Genomic DNA, 19,046 nt, shown 5'->3' with positions numbered 1-19,046 from the left:
AGGTGATGCTTTAAGTGGTTTCCTTTTAGTGCATGCAATTTTGCAGTATAATGGATGGTCATTTCAGAGGTGGTGTGAACTATACAGTGATGTATTTTGAAGCTAGTGGTAACATACTGCTGCTCTCTTTTTGATGCTTACATCAACCTGTTCAATTTGCTACAGAGTTCTCACTTTGTTTTCATGAAACCGGAATTTATATTTGACAACATGAATCTGAGCTTGACAATCTCAGCTGAACAAAATATGCTGTAAACTGGAAATTATATTAACAACATAATCTTCAATTTACAACATGACAATCTCAGTTTACAACATGAATCTAGCTGACAACATAACATTCTCAGTTTGACAATCTCAGTTTACAAACAATCTCAGTTGACAATCTAGCTGTTGTCCCCAAATGTACATGTACTCAGGGAGGAGGAGGCTTGCTCTTTCTTTGGTTCCCAAGGCTGGTACTTGAACAATAATGCTATGACAAAGGTTTAACAGACTTGCACAGGTTCGATGTCGCATGGAATATAGTGAGGTGCGCCCCATTAAGATAAGCTTCCAACTGTAAACAGCGAGTTCAATTAGGTTTATATTTCCACATAACCACAATCAGGAAAAACAAGTAAAAAACTAATCAACAGTGATGAATCGAAGCTCAGCACAGTTTCTAACTTCCATTCTGTATTGATTTATGGGTACTTTAGTCAGATACATCCACACAGCTATGGGTTAGTCATATATATCCACACTGATCAAGCGCATAGGATGAAATAAGGCTACAGAAAAAAAATATAAACATGGGTACAAAAGAAACATCAACTAAAGCAGGCGGCCTAAATATCATTCCACATGAACAGGAACTTACGAGTTCTACAACGGTGTACTTTAAAATTCCAAGTAGCCGGTAAATCTGCTGGGGTTGCATGGTATCCTAGCGAGTAGCAGGGCGAGTGATCCTATGTCACTGATCACATAATTCACAGGTGCCCCAGCACAGGCCATGGAGTCACTTCATTGGCAGAAAGCATAGGCTTTATGATCGGAGTTTGCCGCACCATCGTGATGGATTCCTTCAGCGGGATGCTTGGCTCTTGAATTGGGATGCCTTCTGCAGAGGTGTGAAAGTTCAAGATGAAAGGGGCAAATCAGCAATTGAGAATATAGCATTGCAAAGTGCATACAGAGCTAAGCAATAATGAGTTAGAACATCCCAACCATATTCCCTTTATTTTGTTCCTTTTCTGATTCCCTTCTCCGTTCCTATTCCTTTTATTTTCTCTCATCTCCAACAGTTTCTCTTCGAGGAGAATCGCGAAGGGAAAGGAGAGAATCCTATTCTGAAAGGAATGACTTTAGGAATCCCTTCCTGACAGGAACCGTGAAGGAAAACTGTTAGAGCGCTGAAGAGAACGAAAATCCCTTCACGACGCGAATCTGGATCGTGAAGAGAATCGGTTGGGTTTAGTCTTATGTAACGAAAATTGGAACAACATGAATACTATCATTTTGAGTGTTTAATCCCAACATTCCAATCAAAGATCATTTGAAATGTTAATTTATCATCTGCATTTCAGATGTCACAGGAATGGTTTTTGCACTGCCATGCGTTTCATCACCAAGTCTTAACCCGTCGTAGCAGTAGAAGCAACCACAAATGCGCTTGTGGAAGTAGCAAAGCAAGCCCATCGAATTTCTTTTGTTTTCTTTTATTCTTTATTTGCAACACAGTGAGTGCGCCAGCTCGCAGGAGCATTTTGTTTGCAGGTGGAGGGTATCCTCGGCGTCGAGGTGTACTGACTGCGAGCGCAACTCTTCGTCTAGGGCGTTGGCGCCGAGCATGAAGGTGCCATGCCCATCGTTGTCTAGTGTGTCATGCTTGTGACCGTCGTGCCCGTCGCTGTTCCGCTGCTCCTCTGGCCATCTCACCAGTGGTCGGCGCGCCTCTGGCCATCTCACTTATGGCCGCCGCGCCAGACTCCGTCGCCATCGAGACCATCACATCTGATCCCATCACCGTCCAATCCATACCATGCCGCTAAGGAGGAGCCTGATGACGTATCCACTCTACACCACGAAGGAGGAGCCCGATGGAATTTGGAAATGCGGCTATGGGCAGGGTGCCGGCGGGGAGAGAGAGGACGAAATCACGAAACATCAAAAAGGGACGAGAGGGTTTTTGCAAATCCGATGGATGGGATGGTGGGATGAAGGCACACCGTTGAATGCGGGGAGCAAGTGGTCCAGAGCCAAAGTTTGCACGGTTGCATACAACCGGAAGTTTGCATCAAAATGTTCGCCTGGAGTATACTCCACAGCTGCGATGATAAGCCTTCAGAGTTCAGACAGTGCTGCTGACTTTTGTATCCAGTGACTTGGTAACTGAACAAGTGACGTGGCATTTATCCATCCATTCACTGCGTGCGTAAGCAACGGAACAGCTTCTCATGAGTCATGTCATCATCTATTCATAAGCCAAAAGGGGGAAAAATATGTCCGCGTCGAGCGGCATATTTAACTCCATGTTTTTGTAAAAAAGAATGTATGGTGCTTGACAGAACGTATAATTTATCACCAAGTGATTAGTTTGGTGTTAAGATTAGACCCACTGTACCAGTCAATAACCTGAATTTCGTCGGATCACCCTCCTACCGCCCAATTTATTCTTCATTCCTTAACCTCCTTTCTCCTCGTTGGCAAGCTTTGCGCCATCTCACCCTTCTATCGTGTCTCTATCGGTGCCCTCACCGTCTCTAGTCGTCCACTCCTTTACTAATCTATCTCTTTTTTGATACCTTTGCTGCCGATCCTGCTCATTACTCTTATGGCACCCGCTGCTCTAGTGGCCCACCACTACCTCGTCACACCACCGATCCGATCATCAGCCTCTGACTCCCTCTATTCCTAGGAAACATGATGAATCCTGAACTCTAATCTCTTGTCCTTGCTGGAGCTCATCGATGATGAAACAGATCGGGTCGGATTTAATGGAGAAGAAAGGGTCAGATCTCACTGAAGTTGGAGAGAAATGTGAAGAGGGAGGGAGAGAAAAAAATTAGGTGAAAGAGGTGACTAAACACCCATGTAAAATTATAGGAAATTCCTAAGATTGTGTATGATGATAGTTTCTTGTTCTTCGAGAAAAACTGTCATTATTTATCATTTGACTAAAGTGAAAATGACAGCAAATTGAGGAGTACCGGGTGTCCAAGAGGTACAGAGAACGATGATCAAAAGCCTTGACGTACGGATAAAACTATACTCCTTGTGACTCTGCCTTTGTTTATTTATGTACGATTGCAGGTGGATCATGTGGGCAACTGGATTAAGCAGTATCGAGATGCGCTTCTAGTGGTTTTAATTCCACATCAATTTTTATTATCTCAATAAAAAATGACCTGATCGTGATTGGAGTTCTAGGTTTCCAATGGAGAACTGACCACTGTTGGAATTAATTTTGGCAAACACCGAACGTATCCTAACTAACGACCGAGAGATGAGAAGAGTCTTGTCTCCATACATACCACGACCGGAGGTGTAACCAATGTATGGTTATGTTCTCAAGTCAAGCAGCATCATATAGATAAGGGGGTCAGGCGCCTAGCGGACTTATCCATCCCGTAAGGTTCTAAACACCCTAACAACTCCTTCCCGATCCTAACATGGCTCTGAATCGACTCGAAGACCACCACCGCCATCGCCTCTAGCTTCACCGATCAAGACTCCTTCACCAGCACATACTACTGCATCAAGCCAGCGACAACCATCTACACCGACTTCTTCGTCAAGCCGACGATCATCTACATCTCAGAGCCGATGTCTACATCGACGTTGTCGGTGTATCAGGAACCGGGGGTCTCTAAGTCCCGAGACCAGGCCGACCGTCCGCCACGTGTCACCATCCCGCGAGGTCCCCCTGCAGGATGAGGAAAATCTAAGTTCCAGGAGAAGGTGCTCGGGGCCACAGCCTCTGGTTCCTGAGCACCCCAGTTCCCCGATGACCCGCAGAGTCCAAGTACCGGGAAGAAAGTGCTCGGGAAGGTGCCCGCTCGCCCCCAAGTACCATAGTCCCCCGATGGGCCAAACAACCAAGTGCTCGGGAGAGAGTGCTCGGGGCTGCACGTGGTGGCCCCCGAGCACTCGGTTCCCCGAAGGATCTACAGAAGGGCTCGGGAGAGAGTGCTCAGGGCTGAACGTTGCAGCCCCCGAGGACTCGGTTCCCCGAAGATTCTACAGGAGTGCTCGGGAGAGAGTGCTCGAGGCTGCACGTGGCAGCCCCCGAGGACTCGGTTCTCCAAAGGTTCTACAGGAGTGCTCGGGAGAGAGTGCTCGGGGCTGCACGTGGCAGCCCCCGAGGACTCGGTTCCCCGAAGGTTCTACAGGAGTGCTCGGGAGAGAGTGTTCGAGGCTGCACGTGGCAGCCCCCGAGCACTCGGTTCCCCGAAGGTTCGCGCAAGATCACCCGACGCCCCGACGACCCGGAAGGACCCGTCGGCGAGGTGTCAGCCAGTCAAAGGTCCGAAGCTGCATTTAATGGGCATGCGCGGCCTGACATCTTGACATCCTGACATTCCCAACTGCCCACGCCGCAGTGTCAGTCCCTGCCATGCTTTGGCAGAGGGGCATGGGTCCATTAATTGCACGGGTCCCGTCCCGTATCATCCGGGGTATCTCGGGATAACGTTGCCAGGATCAAAGCATTCCGCCTACCACCTTGCCCTGGCAGAAGAACAAGACAGGGTGGGCGCGTCGGGTGCCTCTGTGGCCGCCCGGTGGGCCCTCTCAACGGCGCCAGTTAGTCCACAGTGACGGGTGGTCGGATGCGCGCCGTGTTTTTCCACCGCCCTTGTCACTTCGCCCGGACGGAATGATGACGCTTTTCTCCGTGGCGTCTTGGAACTCGCGCCCCCTCTTTCCCATTTGGGGTAAGTCGAGGTCGGCGTGTGTATAAAAGGAAGGGATGGATAACCAGGAAGGCACCCCCGAAAAACTCAGAGACATCCCCACACCCCTAGAGTAACAGAAAGACCAAAAGAAACGACCAAAAAAAGACTCAGAACCACCGAGAGAGCCCCAAGGTAACCGAAAGATCGATCCGAGATCAAGTAACCTGAGAAAAAGAACACTACAAGCAAGTTCGAGTAGACCTAGAGCAAGGAAGCCTCAAGCTCTCTGTTAGACAATACACCCTTGTAACTAGGCATATCCTTGAAGGATTCCCTTCAAGGAAGGATATTGCATCCACACAGGAGTAGGGTATTACGCCCCCGTGCGGCCCGAACCTGTCTAAACCCCGGTGCATTTATTTCTTTTTGCACTAGGTCGATCATCCCCCACCACCGGCCGTTGCATTTATTTCCGCTTTCATTTATTTCACCGACGAACTCGTTCTGGATCATCCCCCCGGCCGAATCTTTAAAAAGGGGTCTCTCGGGATCCCTGCGACAGGAGTTCATCCTCCGACAGCTGGCGCGCCAGGTAGAGGGGAATATCCCTGAATTTGTTCGTTTGCTCTCTTCCAAGGAAAAGATGGCCGGTGGGCACCGTCTCCAGCGTTCCGGCTCCACTTCCAGTGACGGAGCGCTGCCCGACGCCCAAGAGGGCCCAGTCGCTGCTGCGTTCCAATAGCGGCCACTATCCACGCGCGCGGTTTTTCCCTCCCAAGGGGACCAAGGCGCTGGGCCCAGCAGGGCCGCCGTCGCCGCTGCTGATGCACTTTCCAACCCCCAGCAGGAGGTCGAGACCCCGGCCGCCAGGTCCGCCTCTGGACAGCGTCGGGTGCCGCTTCGGCACAGACTCGCGTTCAGCGAGGCCAGCCTGGGGAGCGTGCTGCTTGCAGCGCATGCTCTCCTCAGGCACCCGCCCGTCCAGGTGTCACACCCGGTTTAAAGACCAAAACCAGATGTAAACTATATGTATGCCAGGATCAGTTATTCATACATATAGCAACTTCATTAGTGTAACAGACACAGTGTTTCTTATTACAACGCTAGAATAATACAAAATGGCCACCCACGGGTCTAAAGAAAAGAACACCACAGCGGAAAAAGGGAACGGCACAGCTCCAAACCAACAGGCAGCCGACCGAGAGGTTCCACAAGCCTAGAACTCGGCGCCATCCTCGGGGAAGTCATCCTCAGGAAAATCTTCAAATGCGTCACCTTCTAAAACAGCAAGCGTGAGTATTTCCAATACTCAACAAGTGGGGGAAAACAAATGAATCTACTATGGTGGCTTGAGACAAGGTTTTCCTAATCTAGGGTTTCATTTGCATAAAAGCTGGTTTTTAGCCCTGAACTACGGAAACAAATTTTTATTTTAACCGAGAAAAGATGTACCAAAGGTTTTCTTTAACCTCCGGGAATTCAACCCAATTCCCAGACCAAGAAAAAACACCCACCCCGACTAATCATGCGAGGGTCCAGGCTGCTCATAACCGTGAGCACGGTTGAATATTCAGTTTGACACTCTGCAGAGTTTGTGCACTTTACCCACGAGTCGTGATCTTCTCTGTTGCCGGCACCTGATGGTACCTTACACACTTCCGGGGTGTGCGCCAAGAGATCACTACGAGGCTTTTCCAGAGAGTCTCCCAGAATACACTTGCCCACTGAGGTTTCACCGCCGTACATAAGTGGAGTAACCCTCCACCCCAGAGGCCCCCTCTTGTCCCGGGTAGAATCGGGAAGTAACCCTTCCTTATCTACACATCCGATTGGCTCATACAACCCTAGGAGAACATCTAGTTACTAGGCCAAGCCGTACCATATTGGTCTCGTGGTTGCCTTGTTTGCCATGGGTGTTCGCTCCACGAACCGGTCCTTAAAATGGTCTGGGCAAGACCTCCAATAACCCCATAAGGATATACTACCCAACAACCAAACAACCAACCATATCGGGAAAAGTACCCCTTTCTTGCCCAGAACCCCAATTATCTCCGTTGTTAACTCCCTTAACAACATTAATTTTCCATGATATTCTTCCTATATCAATTTTTAGTTCATAACTCAAGATTCATCATCCTACACGCTACATGTTCATCTAAAGCATGGCTAAGCAAAAACATGATGATCTTGTATGGATAAAGCATCTATATCCAACACTAGTATTTGCTATTCTACCCATTTTTGTAAAGCATCATGCATATTTTGAGAAAGACTACTTGATGTAAAAGCTGGGTTTGCAACATGGTCAAGACACTTGCCTTCGTCGAAGTGTTGCACAGGTCCTTCAAAATCTTCTTCTTGAAAATTGCCAAACTCCTGGACTGAATCGTCTACACGAGCACACAATCTAACATGAGAACAGTACACCAAACATTCCTAAAACTAGAGAAAAACCCTATAAACAGATTCTACACGTCGCTACGAGAATATGAGCGCAAAGATCGCCTAAATCGGAGCTACGAGCAAAAAGTTATGAGCTTTTGAAGTTCCAGGGGCTATTATGCAAATTACTTGAATTTCAGAGAATTACCGAATTGATTTTATACTGAAAATCCTATTTATAAAACAAATCCAGGGGTTTCTATAAATGTACATAGCTTTTATGAGGTTACAGAGAAGTCTAGGGGCTTAAGTGCAAAAATACCACTTTTCCCGAATTAAAACAAATATAAATCTGACTGGGTATATGGGTGATGATGTGGCATCGCTACGCGGGCAAAAAGGCTGAGGTGGCCGGCTTACAGGGCGATGAGGTGGCGATTCTTTGCCAACTGGGATTACATAGCCCACGTGTCGCAACGGAATTGGCTAGGCGAAGGGGTATTGGAGCATCTAATCTGGGCCATCCATCACGGATCCGAAGGTGGGAAACAGAGGGAGCTCGGACCGGTGGCGCAGACACGGCGGTGGCCGGCCGGCGGCGGTGGAATGGCCGGAACCGCATCGGAATCACGCAAACGGCCACGAAATGCGACGGAAAGACTTTCAAACGGAGGAGGAGCTCACGAGGAGTGCATACCGAGGCTTCACAGAGGCGGAGATAGTCCGGGTGATGGCCGGCGACGGGGAAGATCGGGCGGCGGCCTTGGAGCTCGGTGCGAAGGCGTTCGGCGGCGGGAGAGACACCGAGGAGCGTCGGGAAGCGTCGCCCGGTGTCCTGCGACACCAAAGAAGCGAAGGCTAAAGTAAAAAAAAAGGTTCAGCACGGTGAAGCAAGGCGGCGGCGAGCTTCTCACCGGTGGCAATGGAGGAGACGGCGCCGGATTCGAATCCGAGCAGAAGAAGAGGGGGAAACGGTTGCAAAAGCACGGAAAGTCACCAGGAAGACGATGGTCGGCTTAAATACGAGAGAGGGGGAGGGGATCGACCGGAATTTGAAGAAAATGGCCGGCGGCCATGGCTTTGAATAGCGTTGGTTCCCTCGCATTCAATCGAGCTATGGAGAGGGGAAACCGTCGGGGAAGAGGGAATAGGGGGCGTGGAACCCGGCAGCGGTGATTAATTGGCGAGGTAGTGCGCGGGGGCTCGAATTTGAATCGGTCGGAGGTGGATTTTGGGAAAAACGGCCGACGGCCGGAGGTGGGAGAAGCAGAGCCGCGGCTCGGGCGGAGCGGCTCGGCGCGGGCGGCTCAGCGCGGGCGGCTCAGCGCGGGGCCCACCCGACAGAGGGGGTCGGCGGAAGAGGCTGGCTGGGTGGGCGGCTGTAGGCCGGCTCGGCCGATGGGCCGGCGCGGGGGAAGGGAAGACAGCCCACGAGAGGAGGAGAAGGGGAGGAAAAATGGGCCGAGGGAGAAAGAATCGGCCCGAGGGCATTTTTCCTTTTTAGAATTTCTTTTTCCAAATGAATTTCATCAAATTTTCCAATGGGGTTTTAAAGCGGCGAAACCTAGCGAAATTTTGCAAACTTTTTCAACCCAATAAAACCTTATTGCATCTACAACGGCATGAATGCAAACAAACAATTATCCTAGGCCATGTTAATTTTAGAAATTAATTTCCTATTGAGCTAAGTTGCAACACCTGAGTTAAATCTAAGAAAGTTTTAAATTATTGCAAAAATTTGAATTTTGGGTGTTACAAACCTACCCCCCTTAGGATGAATCTCGCCCTCGAGATTCGGGTTGATCTTCAAATAACTGCGGGAATTCTGCCTTCAGATCGTCTTCTCGCTCCCAGGTTGCCTCATCTTCCGAGTGATGACTCCATTGAATTTTGCACATTCTAATAGCCTTTCTTCTCGTTGTTCGCTCTGCAGTATCCAGAATTCTGATAGGATATTCTGCATAGGTCAGATCTTCTTTTGGGTCCACTTCTTCCAGGGGTAACTGTTCTTCTGGCATTCTTAAACATTTCTTTAATTGAGATACATGAAATACATCATGCACGTCAGCCAGTGCAGATGGCAGTTCCAACTGATAGGCTACCTCTCCACATCTAGCGATTATCCTGAATGGTCCAATGTACCTAGGTGCCAATTTTCCTTTGACCTTGAACCTGCGGAGACCTTTGATAGGCGAGACTTTCAAATACACCATATCCCCCACTTCAAAGGTCAATCCTCTCCGTCGATTATCCGCATAACTCTTTTGTCGGGACTGTGCGGCCTTCAAGTTTTCCCGTATGGCCTGAACCTGTTCTTCTGCTCTTCTAAGAATTTCTGGCCCAAACACTTGGCTTTCTCCAGTTTCGTTCCAATACAGCGGAGTTCTGCACCTTCTACCATACAAAGCTTCATATGGAGATATTTTGAGGCTGGCTTGGTAGCTGTTATTGTAAGAAAACTCTGCATATGGTAAGCTTTTATCCCAACTCTGCTTGTACTTCAAGGCGCAGGCTCTTAACATATCTTCCAACACTTGGTTGGTCCTCTCTGTCTGCCCATCGGTTTGGGGGTGATATGCGGAACTGAAGTTCAGTTTAGTGTCCAAAGATTCGTGTAGTTTCTGCCAGAAGCGAGAGGTAAATTGGGTACCTCTGTCCGACACAATCTTTTTGGGTACCCCATGTAGACACACAATTCTTGACATATACAACTCGGCAAGTTTCGCACTTGAATATGTTGTCTTGACTGGGATAAAATGTGCAACCTTCGTTAAGCGATCCACCACTACCCAGATAGAATCGTAGCCTGCTTGAGTGCGGGGTAACCCGACGATGAAATCCATACCGAATTCTTCCCACTTCCACTCTGGAACTTTCAAGGGTTGCAATAATCCTGCCGGCCTTTGATGTTCTGCCTTTACTCTCTGACAGGTGTCGCACAAAGCCACATATTCTGCAACATCTCTCTTCATACCATACCACCAATAATACTCTTTCAGATCCTGATACATCTTAGTGCTCCCGGGGTGAATGGAATGTGCAGAATCGTGTGCTTCTCGCAAAATTAAATCCTTCAAAACTTTCTGGTTGGGTACACAAATCCTTTTTCCAAACCATACTGTTCCTTGATTATCTTCCGAGAAACCCGGTGCCTTATCTGTTTTTATGAGTTCTTTGATCTCCTTTATTTTCTCATCCTCCCATTGTCCTTTTCGGATGTTTTGTTCTTATTGTGACTTCATTTCTATTACTGTTCCATCCATGTCGGCAATAAAACCTAAATTTAATCTCTCAAATTCCTTGCATAATTCCGGCTGACTTCCTCGCAACATAGTCATATTGCAATATCCCTTCCTACTCAAGGCATCTGCCACAACGTTTGCTTTCCCAGGGTGGTAATGTATTCCCACATCATAATCCTTGATTAGTTCCAACCATCTACGTTGCCGCAAATTAAGATCCGGTTGGGTGAAAATATATTTTAGGCTTTTATGATCCGTATATATTTCACATCGGTTGCCAATGAGGTAGTGCCTCCAAATTTTCAGGGCGTGAACTACTGCAGCTAATTCCAAATCGTGGGTCGGATAATTTTCCTCATGTTTTCTTAACTGCCTAGATGCATATGCTACCACATGACCTTCCTGCATAAGCACACATCCCAACCCTTGTCGAGATGCATCACAATACACTGAGAACGACGTCTGGGTGTCTGGCATGATAAGAACTGGTGCGGTGGTCAACTTTTTCTTCAATTCGTTGAAACTGGCTTCTCGAGCGGCTGTCCATTTGAATTCTGCTCCTTTTCCTAGTAGTTCTGTCATTGGTTTCGCTATCTTGGAAAAACCTTCTATAAATCGGCGGTAATACCCTGCTAAACCCAAGAAACTGCGGATCTCTGAAACATTCTGCGGGGTTTTCCAGTTTAGTACATCCCTTACTTTGGACGGATCTACGGACACACCTCCCGATGAAATAATATGACCAAGGAAGGGTACTTCCGTCAACCAGAACTCACACTTACTCAATTTGGCATAAAGTTGGTTCTCTCTGAGTTTCTGTAATACCATCCTTAAGTGTTCCTTGTGTTCTTCCTTGTCCTTGGAGAAGACCAGGATATCATCAATAAACATTACGACGAACTTGTCCAGAAACTCCATGAAGACTTTATTCATTAGGTACATGAAGTATGCTGGCGCATTTGTCAAGCCAAAAGACATTACCGTGAACTCATAAAGGCCATATCGGGTGACGAACGCGGTCTTTGGAATATCCGAAGCACGAATTTTCAACTGGTGGTATCCGGACCGAAGATCAATCTTGGAGAAAATACACGCCCCTTTCAACTGATCAAACAGACCATCAATGTGAGGCAGTGGGTATTTGTTCTTGATAGTTACTTCATTGAGAGCCCGATAGTCAATACACATCCTTTGCGTTCCATCTTTCTTGGGTACAAAGATGACCGGAGCTCCCCAGGGTGAAGAACTAGGGCGGATAAACCCTTTGTCTAACAGCTCTTGGATTTGCTCCTTGAGCTCTGCCAACTGATTGGCATCCATTCTATATGGTCTCTTATATATAGGTGCAGTTCCTGGCACTAATTCAATCACAAATTCTATTTCACGATCTGGCGGCATACCTGGAAGATCATCGGGAAATACGTCCGGGAATTCATTCACCACACTGATCTCTTCGATAGGAATACCCTTCATTTGATTTAGTGAGCCTTCCTCTGTCGAGGGTATAGCTGCAACAAACTCGACCTGCGTGCCTTCTTGCTTAGTCAGTTGAACTGCTCTTCTGGCGCAGTCTATGATTCCCTTATATTTCGCCAGCCAGTCCATTCCTAGTATGACATCAATCCCATTGGATTCCAGAACTATAAGGTTGGCTAAGAAATCTACCCCCCTTATACAAAGGCTTAGCTTTGAGCATATATACTTTGCCCTCATCTCTCCTCCAGGAGAGCTAATAATCATTTGCTGCTTCATATTTACAATTGGCAGATTATACTTTGCAACATATCTTGCAGTGATGAATGAATGTGATGCTCCTGAATCAAATAAAACTGATGCTGGGTTTGAGTTGACAAGGAACATACCAAGCACCACATCTTGCGCCCCTTGGACTTCTTCAGTAGTGACATGGTTGATTCGCCCACGCGCGTAATTCTGTTGAGCCCGGTTGGTTGGAGCTGGTGCCGGGTTCCCATTGCGGCCCGGAGCTTGATGTTGTCCCTGCTTTGGAGCATTCCCATTGCCATACTGCACGGGAGAGTTGCTGGGTTTCTTCCTTGGGCATTTATTGGCATAGTGCCCTACTTCACCACAGATGAAACATGCCTTTCCGGTGGAAGGTGCCTGATCACCAAACTTCTGTTGAGGCATCGGGGGTTGGGTCTGACGAGGGGCTTGGAAATTTGAGCGCTGAGCTTGCATTTGTAGCTTGTTCTGGTTCTGGTGCTGGTTCTGTTGGCGGAACATGGGTCCTTGTTGAGGTGGGTTATAGCGGGGTCGGAAGCGACTGCTTGAGCCTTGGCCTTGAGAAGACATCTTTCTCTTATGCTCCATCTGGCGGCGTTTGTGTTCCACCACCAGGGCTTTATTTACCATAGCCTGGAAGCTTGCGAAATCTTGGGGAAGCAATGCATATTGGATACCATCATTCAGGCCCTCTAGGAAGTGTTCCTGCTTTTTCTCATCTGTATCGACATCCTCGGGGGCATACCTTGATAGTTGTGTGAACTTTGCCACATACTCACTTACAGACATAGCTCCCTGCTTAAGCTCATGAAATTCCTTCTTTTTGAGTTTCATTGCCCCAGCTGGTATATGGTGAGTGCGGAAACTGGTCTGAAACTCCGCCCATGTTATGGTTTGTGCATCTTCATGGGCATTGACGTATGCGTCCCACCAATCAGCCGCGGGCCCGGAAAGTTGGTGTGAAGCAAACAAGACTTTTTCCCTGTCGTTGCACTGAGCTATTATGAGCTTCTTCTCCGTGGTGTTCAACCAGTCATCGGCATCCTTTGGTTCCATAGCCTGTGAGAATACCGGGGGCTTGGTTCTCATAAACTCTCCCAACTTATTCTGCGGCGGAGGAGGAGGGGCTTGCATGCGCACGGGGGCCTGCTGCATATTTGCCATAGTTTGAGCTAGTCCTTGAAGGATTTGCGTTTGCATGGCCATCATTTGCTCCATGTTGAATTGAGGTGGTGGAGGAGGAGGAGGCAGTTGCTGGTTGTTGTTGACTTCGTTGTTGACGGCGCGGGGGTTTCTCCTGGTGTTCACCATCTGCTGGTTGCCAAGGTATGAGCGGGGAACGGAGGAAAAAAAAAACCAAGACGACAAGATAAGACTGAGACAGGAAGAACAAGAGCAAAAAGACTCCCAACTATATTATATTATAAGATAACTGATGCAATGTGGAGAAAGAGCATCCACCTTACATCGACAATCACAAAAAGATCCAACTCATAACATGATCACAAAACAGACACGACGACACCAGGACTAGACAACACAAACGGTCTAGACGACTTATTAAACTGGCTTTAGGTACTCTCCTAAGCATGCGACCCGGCAGATGGTTTGGCAGTTGACTGGTCGTCGTCCTCCGAAGACTCCTCACTGGAAGGATCACTGCGGCGCGGCCTCTTGGGAGAGGGCGAGCGAACGGACTGGTCCTCTGAGTCGGAAGAGCTGGACATCCCATTGAGGCTCTTCTGCAGCTCCCTGATCTGTGCTTCGGCATCACGAAGGCGCTTGCGGGTGTCCCGAAGTTCGTCCAAGGCTTCATCCAAGTCCTCGTGCAGTGTGGTGGCCAGCAGCACCTGCTCTCGAGCCACACCGCTGTGCTCGTGGGTGGTCGCCTTCACCTTGATGTCCCGGCTTCCACGCTCTCGACGAGGGAAGTAGTCGTAGGAGGTCCCCCGCAGAGCACTCCTATGGCGCTCACAGACACGAGCCAGTGCCTGCCTTGCTGCGTCTCGGATCCCCGCCTCGAAGCTTGCACGGACCGCCATGGCTTTGTGGATGCCCACGATCTCATAATTGTCGTCGCCTTCCGGAGAACCGTAGAGGCACACCTCCACTGTCCACTCCTCACGTCCTGGATAAATCTGGCGAAGACCGTGGTAGACAGGCGCCTTGGTGTACCCTAGACGCTGCAGCATTTCCACCAGTATCATTGGTGCCTTCCCTGCTTCGAATCCCTTGGAATGGTACAGCTTCTTGCTTCCGTTCTTAGGGATGGTGACTCCACGGCTAGGTCCAGCAGAGGCGTTGGGTGCAAAGGTGGCCGGGGCACGGGGAGGAACATAGCCGCCGGTGGTCTTGCGGGCAGTCTGCTTGACACGAGCCATCTACAGTTTGGAAATAAGAGAGAATCAGAAAACATTTTCAATAAAGCAGTAAAATGAAGCTCAAGGGTAAATGAAGATTTTGCAAATATAAATTTTTTTTTATAAATTAATCCTTATTACGCGACCATTTCTAGCTAGGCTTGCGACCTACGGTCAACACGGCTCTGATACCACTTCTGTCACACCCGGTTTAAAGACCAAAACCAGATGTAAACTATATGTATGCCAGGATCAGTTATTCATACATATAGCAACTTCATTAGTGTAACAGACACAGTGTTTCTTATTACAACGCTAGAATAATACAAAATGACCACCCACGGGTCTAAAGAAAAGAACACCACAGCGGAAAAAGGGAACGGCACAGCTCCAAACCAACAGGCAGCCGACCGAGAGGTTCCACAAGCCTAGAACTCGGCGCCATCCTCGGGGAAGTCATCCTCAGGAAAATCTTCAAATGCGTCACCTTCTGAAACAGCAAGCGTGAGTATTTCCAATACTCAACAAGTGGGGGAAAACAAATGAATCTACTATGGTGGCTTGAGACAAGGTTTTCCTAATCTAGGGTTTCATTTGCATAAAAGCTGGTTTTTAGCCCTGAACTACGGAAACAAATTTTTATTTTAACCGAGAAAAGATGTACCAAAGGTTTTCTTTAACCTCCGGGAATTCAACCCAATTCCCAGACCAAGAAAAAACACCCACCCCGACTAATCATGCGAGGGTCCAGGCTGCTCATAACCGTGAGCACGGCTGAATATTCAGTTTGACACTCTGCAGAGTTTGTGCACTTTACCCACGAGTCGTGATCTTCTTTGTTGCCGGCACCTGATGGTACCTTACACACTTCCGGGGTGTGCGCCAAGAGATCACTACGAGGCTTTTCCAGAGAGTCTCCCAGAATGCACTTGCCCACTGAGGTTTCACCGCCGTACATAAGTGGAGTAACCCTCCACCCCAGAGGCCCCCTCTTGTGCCGGGTAGAATCGGGAAGTAACCCTTCCTTATCTACACATCCGATTGGCTCATACAACCCTAGGAGAACATCTAGTTACTAGGCCAAGCCGTACCATATTGGTCTCGTGGTTGCCTTGTTTGCCATGGGTGTTCGCTCCACGAACCGGTCCTTAAAATGGTCTGGGCAAGACCTCCAATAACCCCATAAGGGTATACTACCCAACAACCAAACAACCAACCATGTCGGGAAAAGTACCCCTTTCTTGCCCAGAACCCCAATTATCTCCGTTGTTAACTCCCTTAACAACATTAATTTTCCATGATATTCTTCCTATATCAATTTTTAGTTCATAACTCAAGATTCATCATCCTACACACTACATGTTCATCTAAAGCATGGCTAAGCAAAAACATGATGATCTTGTATGGATAAAGCATCTATATCCAACACTAGTATTTGCTATTCTACCCATTTTTGTAAAGCATCATGCATATTTTGAGAAAGACTACTTGATGTAAAAGCTGGGTTTGCAACATGGTCAAGACACTTGCCTTCGTCGAAGTGTTGCACAGGTCCTTCAAAATCTTCTTCTTGAAAATTGCCAAACTCCTGGACTGAATCGTCTACACGAGCACACAATCTAACATGAGAACAGTACACCAAACATTCCTAAAACTAGAGAAAAACCCTATAAACAGATTCTACACGTCGCTACGAGAATATGAGCGCAAAGATCGCCTAAATCGGAGCTACGAGCAAAAAGTTATGAGCTTTTGAAGTTCCAGGGGCTATTATGCAAATTACTTGAATTTCAGAGAATTACCGAATTGATTTTATACTGAAAATCCTATTTATAAAACAAATCCAGGGGTTTCTATAAATGTACATAGCTTTTATGAGGTTACAGAGAAGTCTAGGGGCTTAAGTGCAAAAATACCACTTTTCCCGAATTAAAACAAATATAAATCTGACTGGGTATATGGGTGATGATGTGGCATCGCTACGCGGGCAAAAAGGATAAGGTGGCCTGCTTACAGGGCGATGAGGTGGCGATTCTTTGCCAACTGGGATTACATAGCCCACGTGTCGCAACGGAATTGGCTAGGCGAAGGGGTATTGGAGCATCTAATCTGGGCCATCCATCACGGATCCGAAGGTGGGAAACAGAGGGAGCTCGGACCGGTGGCGCAGACACGGCGGCGGCCGGCCGGCGGCGGTGGAATGGCCGGAACCGCATCGGAATCACGCAAACGGCCATGAAATGCGACGGAAAGACTTTCAAACGGAGGAGGAGCTCACGAGGAGTGCATACCGAGGCTTCACAGAGGCGGAGATAGTCCGGGTGATGGCCGGCGACGGGGAAGATCGGGCGGCGGCCTTGGAGCTCGGTGCGAAGGCGTTCGGCGGCGGGAGAGACACCGAGGAGCGTTGGGAAGCGTCGCCCGGTGTCCTGCGACACCAAAGAAGCGAAGGCTAAAGTAAAAAAAAAGGTTCAGCACGGTGAAGCAAGGCGGCGGCGAGCTTCTCACCGGTGGCAATGGAGGAGACGGCGCCGGATTCGAATCCGAGCAGAAGAAGAGGGGGAAACGGTTGCAAAAGCACGGAAAATCACCAGGAAGACGATGGTCGGCTTAAATACGAGAGAGGGGGAGGGGATCGACAGGAATTTGAAGAAAATGGCCGGCGGCCATGGCTTTGAATAGCGTCGGTTCCCTCGCATTCAATCGAGCTATGGAGAGGGGAAACCGTCGGGGAAGTGGGAATAGGGGGCGTGGAACCCGGCAGCGGTGATTAATTGGCGAGGTAGTGCGCGGGGGCTCGAATTTGAATCGGTCGGAGGTGGATTTTGGGAAAAACGGCCGACGGCCGGAGGTGGGAGAAGCAGAGCCGCGGCTCGGGCGGAGCGGCTCGGCGCGGGCGGCTCAGCGCGGGCGGCTCAGCGCGGGGCCCACCCGACAGAGGGGGTCGGCGGAAGAGGCCGGCTGGGTGGGCGGCTGTAGGCCGGCTCGGCCGATGGGCCGGCGCGGGGGAAGGGAAGACAGCCCACGAGAGGAGGAGAAGGGGAGGAAAAATGGGCCGAGGGAGAAAGAATCGGCCCGAGGGCATTTTTCCTTTTTAGAATTTCTTTTTCCAAATGAATTTCTTCAAATTTTCCAATGGGGTTTTAAAGCGGCGAAACCTAGCGAAATTTTGCAAACTTTTTCAACCCAATAAAACCTTATTGCATCTACAACGGCATGAATGCAAACAAACAATTATCCTAGGCCATGTTAATTTTAGAAATTAATTTCCTATTGAGCTAAGTTGCAACACCTGAGTTAAATCTAAGAAAGTTTTAAATTATTGCAAAAATTTGAATTTTGGGTGTTACACCAGGCCACGCCGAACACTCCGAAAGGCCGGTGGATCCAAGATGTTGTCGCCTTGGTCGGCACTGCTCGCCGCCAGGTGCAGGCCGGGAGTCCTCGCACCACCACCCAGCGTGGCGCCGCCAAAACTGGCTCCTCAACGGGCAACGTCCGCACGGGCCGAGGGGCCTCCAGGCGGAGTGCCGTCCCCCTGGCCGTGTCCGAAGCCCAGGACCTCTGCTGCGTCTTAATGAGCGGAGGGGCCACGAGGACGCCCGGGTCACTCTCGAGCGCCAGCGGGAAACCCGGCAGGAGGCCGAGGCAGAGGACCAGGCTTCCTCTTTCCCGGCCCACGATCACCGGGAATCCCCGGCTCGCCGGCGTTCGCCACCAAGGACTCCCGCTCGCGCCGCGGGGTACGGCACCGGTTGCCGTGCCTTTGCCGCTGAGCTCCGTCGGATCAAGTGGCCCTCCAAGTTCCACCCCGAGCTGCCGGAGAAGTACGATGGGTCCATCGATCCCGTTGAGTTCCTCCAGATCTACACAACGGCCGTTCAAGCGGCCGGAGGTAGCGAAAAGGTGATGGCAAATTATTTTCATGTTGCCTTGAGGGGCTCTGCCCGTTCCTGGCTTATGAACTTACCCCCAGGGTCTATTTGCTCCTGGGATGACCTCTGCCACCAGTTTGTGGCCAACTTTCAAGGCACATTCACGCGCCCCGGCTTGGAGTGCGACCTCCACGCCGTCAAACAGCAGGAAGGGGAGACGCTGCGGCGCTTTATACAGCGTTTCAGCCAGGTCCGCAACACCATCCGGCGGGTGGCCCCCCACGCTGTTATCGTCGCTTTCCGGCAGGGCATCCGCGACGAGCGGATGCTCGAAAAGCTAGGTACGCACGAGATCGAGACCACTGCGGAGCTCTTCGCACTGGCTGATAAGTGCGCCAAGGCTGCGGAAGCCAGGGCGTGGCATGCTCCCCGCCCCGCCGCCGACCAGCCAAGTTCTTCCCGCTCCGACAAGCGGGAAAAGAAGAAGAGAAGGAAGCGCAAGGCCGCTCCCGTCGAGCCGGCCCAGGGCCCCGCCCATAGGCCGGCTCAAGAGCCCGACCACCG

General features: G+C 49.5%; 1 long non-coding RNA gene across 1 annotated transcript in view; it reads right to left on the bottom strand.

Annotated features, from left to right (window-relative positions):
* Window positions 1-249: 249 nt before the first annotated feature.
* The window catches only part of LOC133883482 (uncharacterized), a 31,223-nt gene continuing 12,426 nt past the window's right edge, over window positions 250-19,046 (bottom strand). The window contains exons 2-3 of the long non-coding RNA XR_009902901.1: window positions 863-1,105; window positions 250-559 (exon numbers count right to left, since the gene is read on the bottom strand). This is a non-coding gene — a long non-coding RNA (uncharacterized LOC133883482). The remainder of the gene's footprint in view (window positions 560-862; window positions 1,106-19,046) is intronic.

Source organism: Phragmites australis, chromosome 10 (genome assembly GCF_958298935.1).
Source record: "Phragmites australis chromosome 10, lpPhrAust1.1, whole genome shotgun sequence".
NCBI lineage: Eukaryota > Viridiplantae > Streptophyta > Magnoliopsida > Poales > Poaceae > Phragmites > Phragmites australis.
Note: the sequence above shows the minus strand (reverse complement) of the source record. Positions and strands in the feature narration are given on the sequence as shown.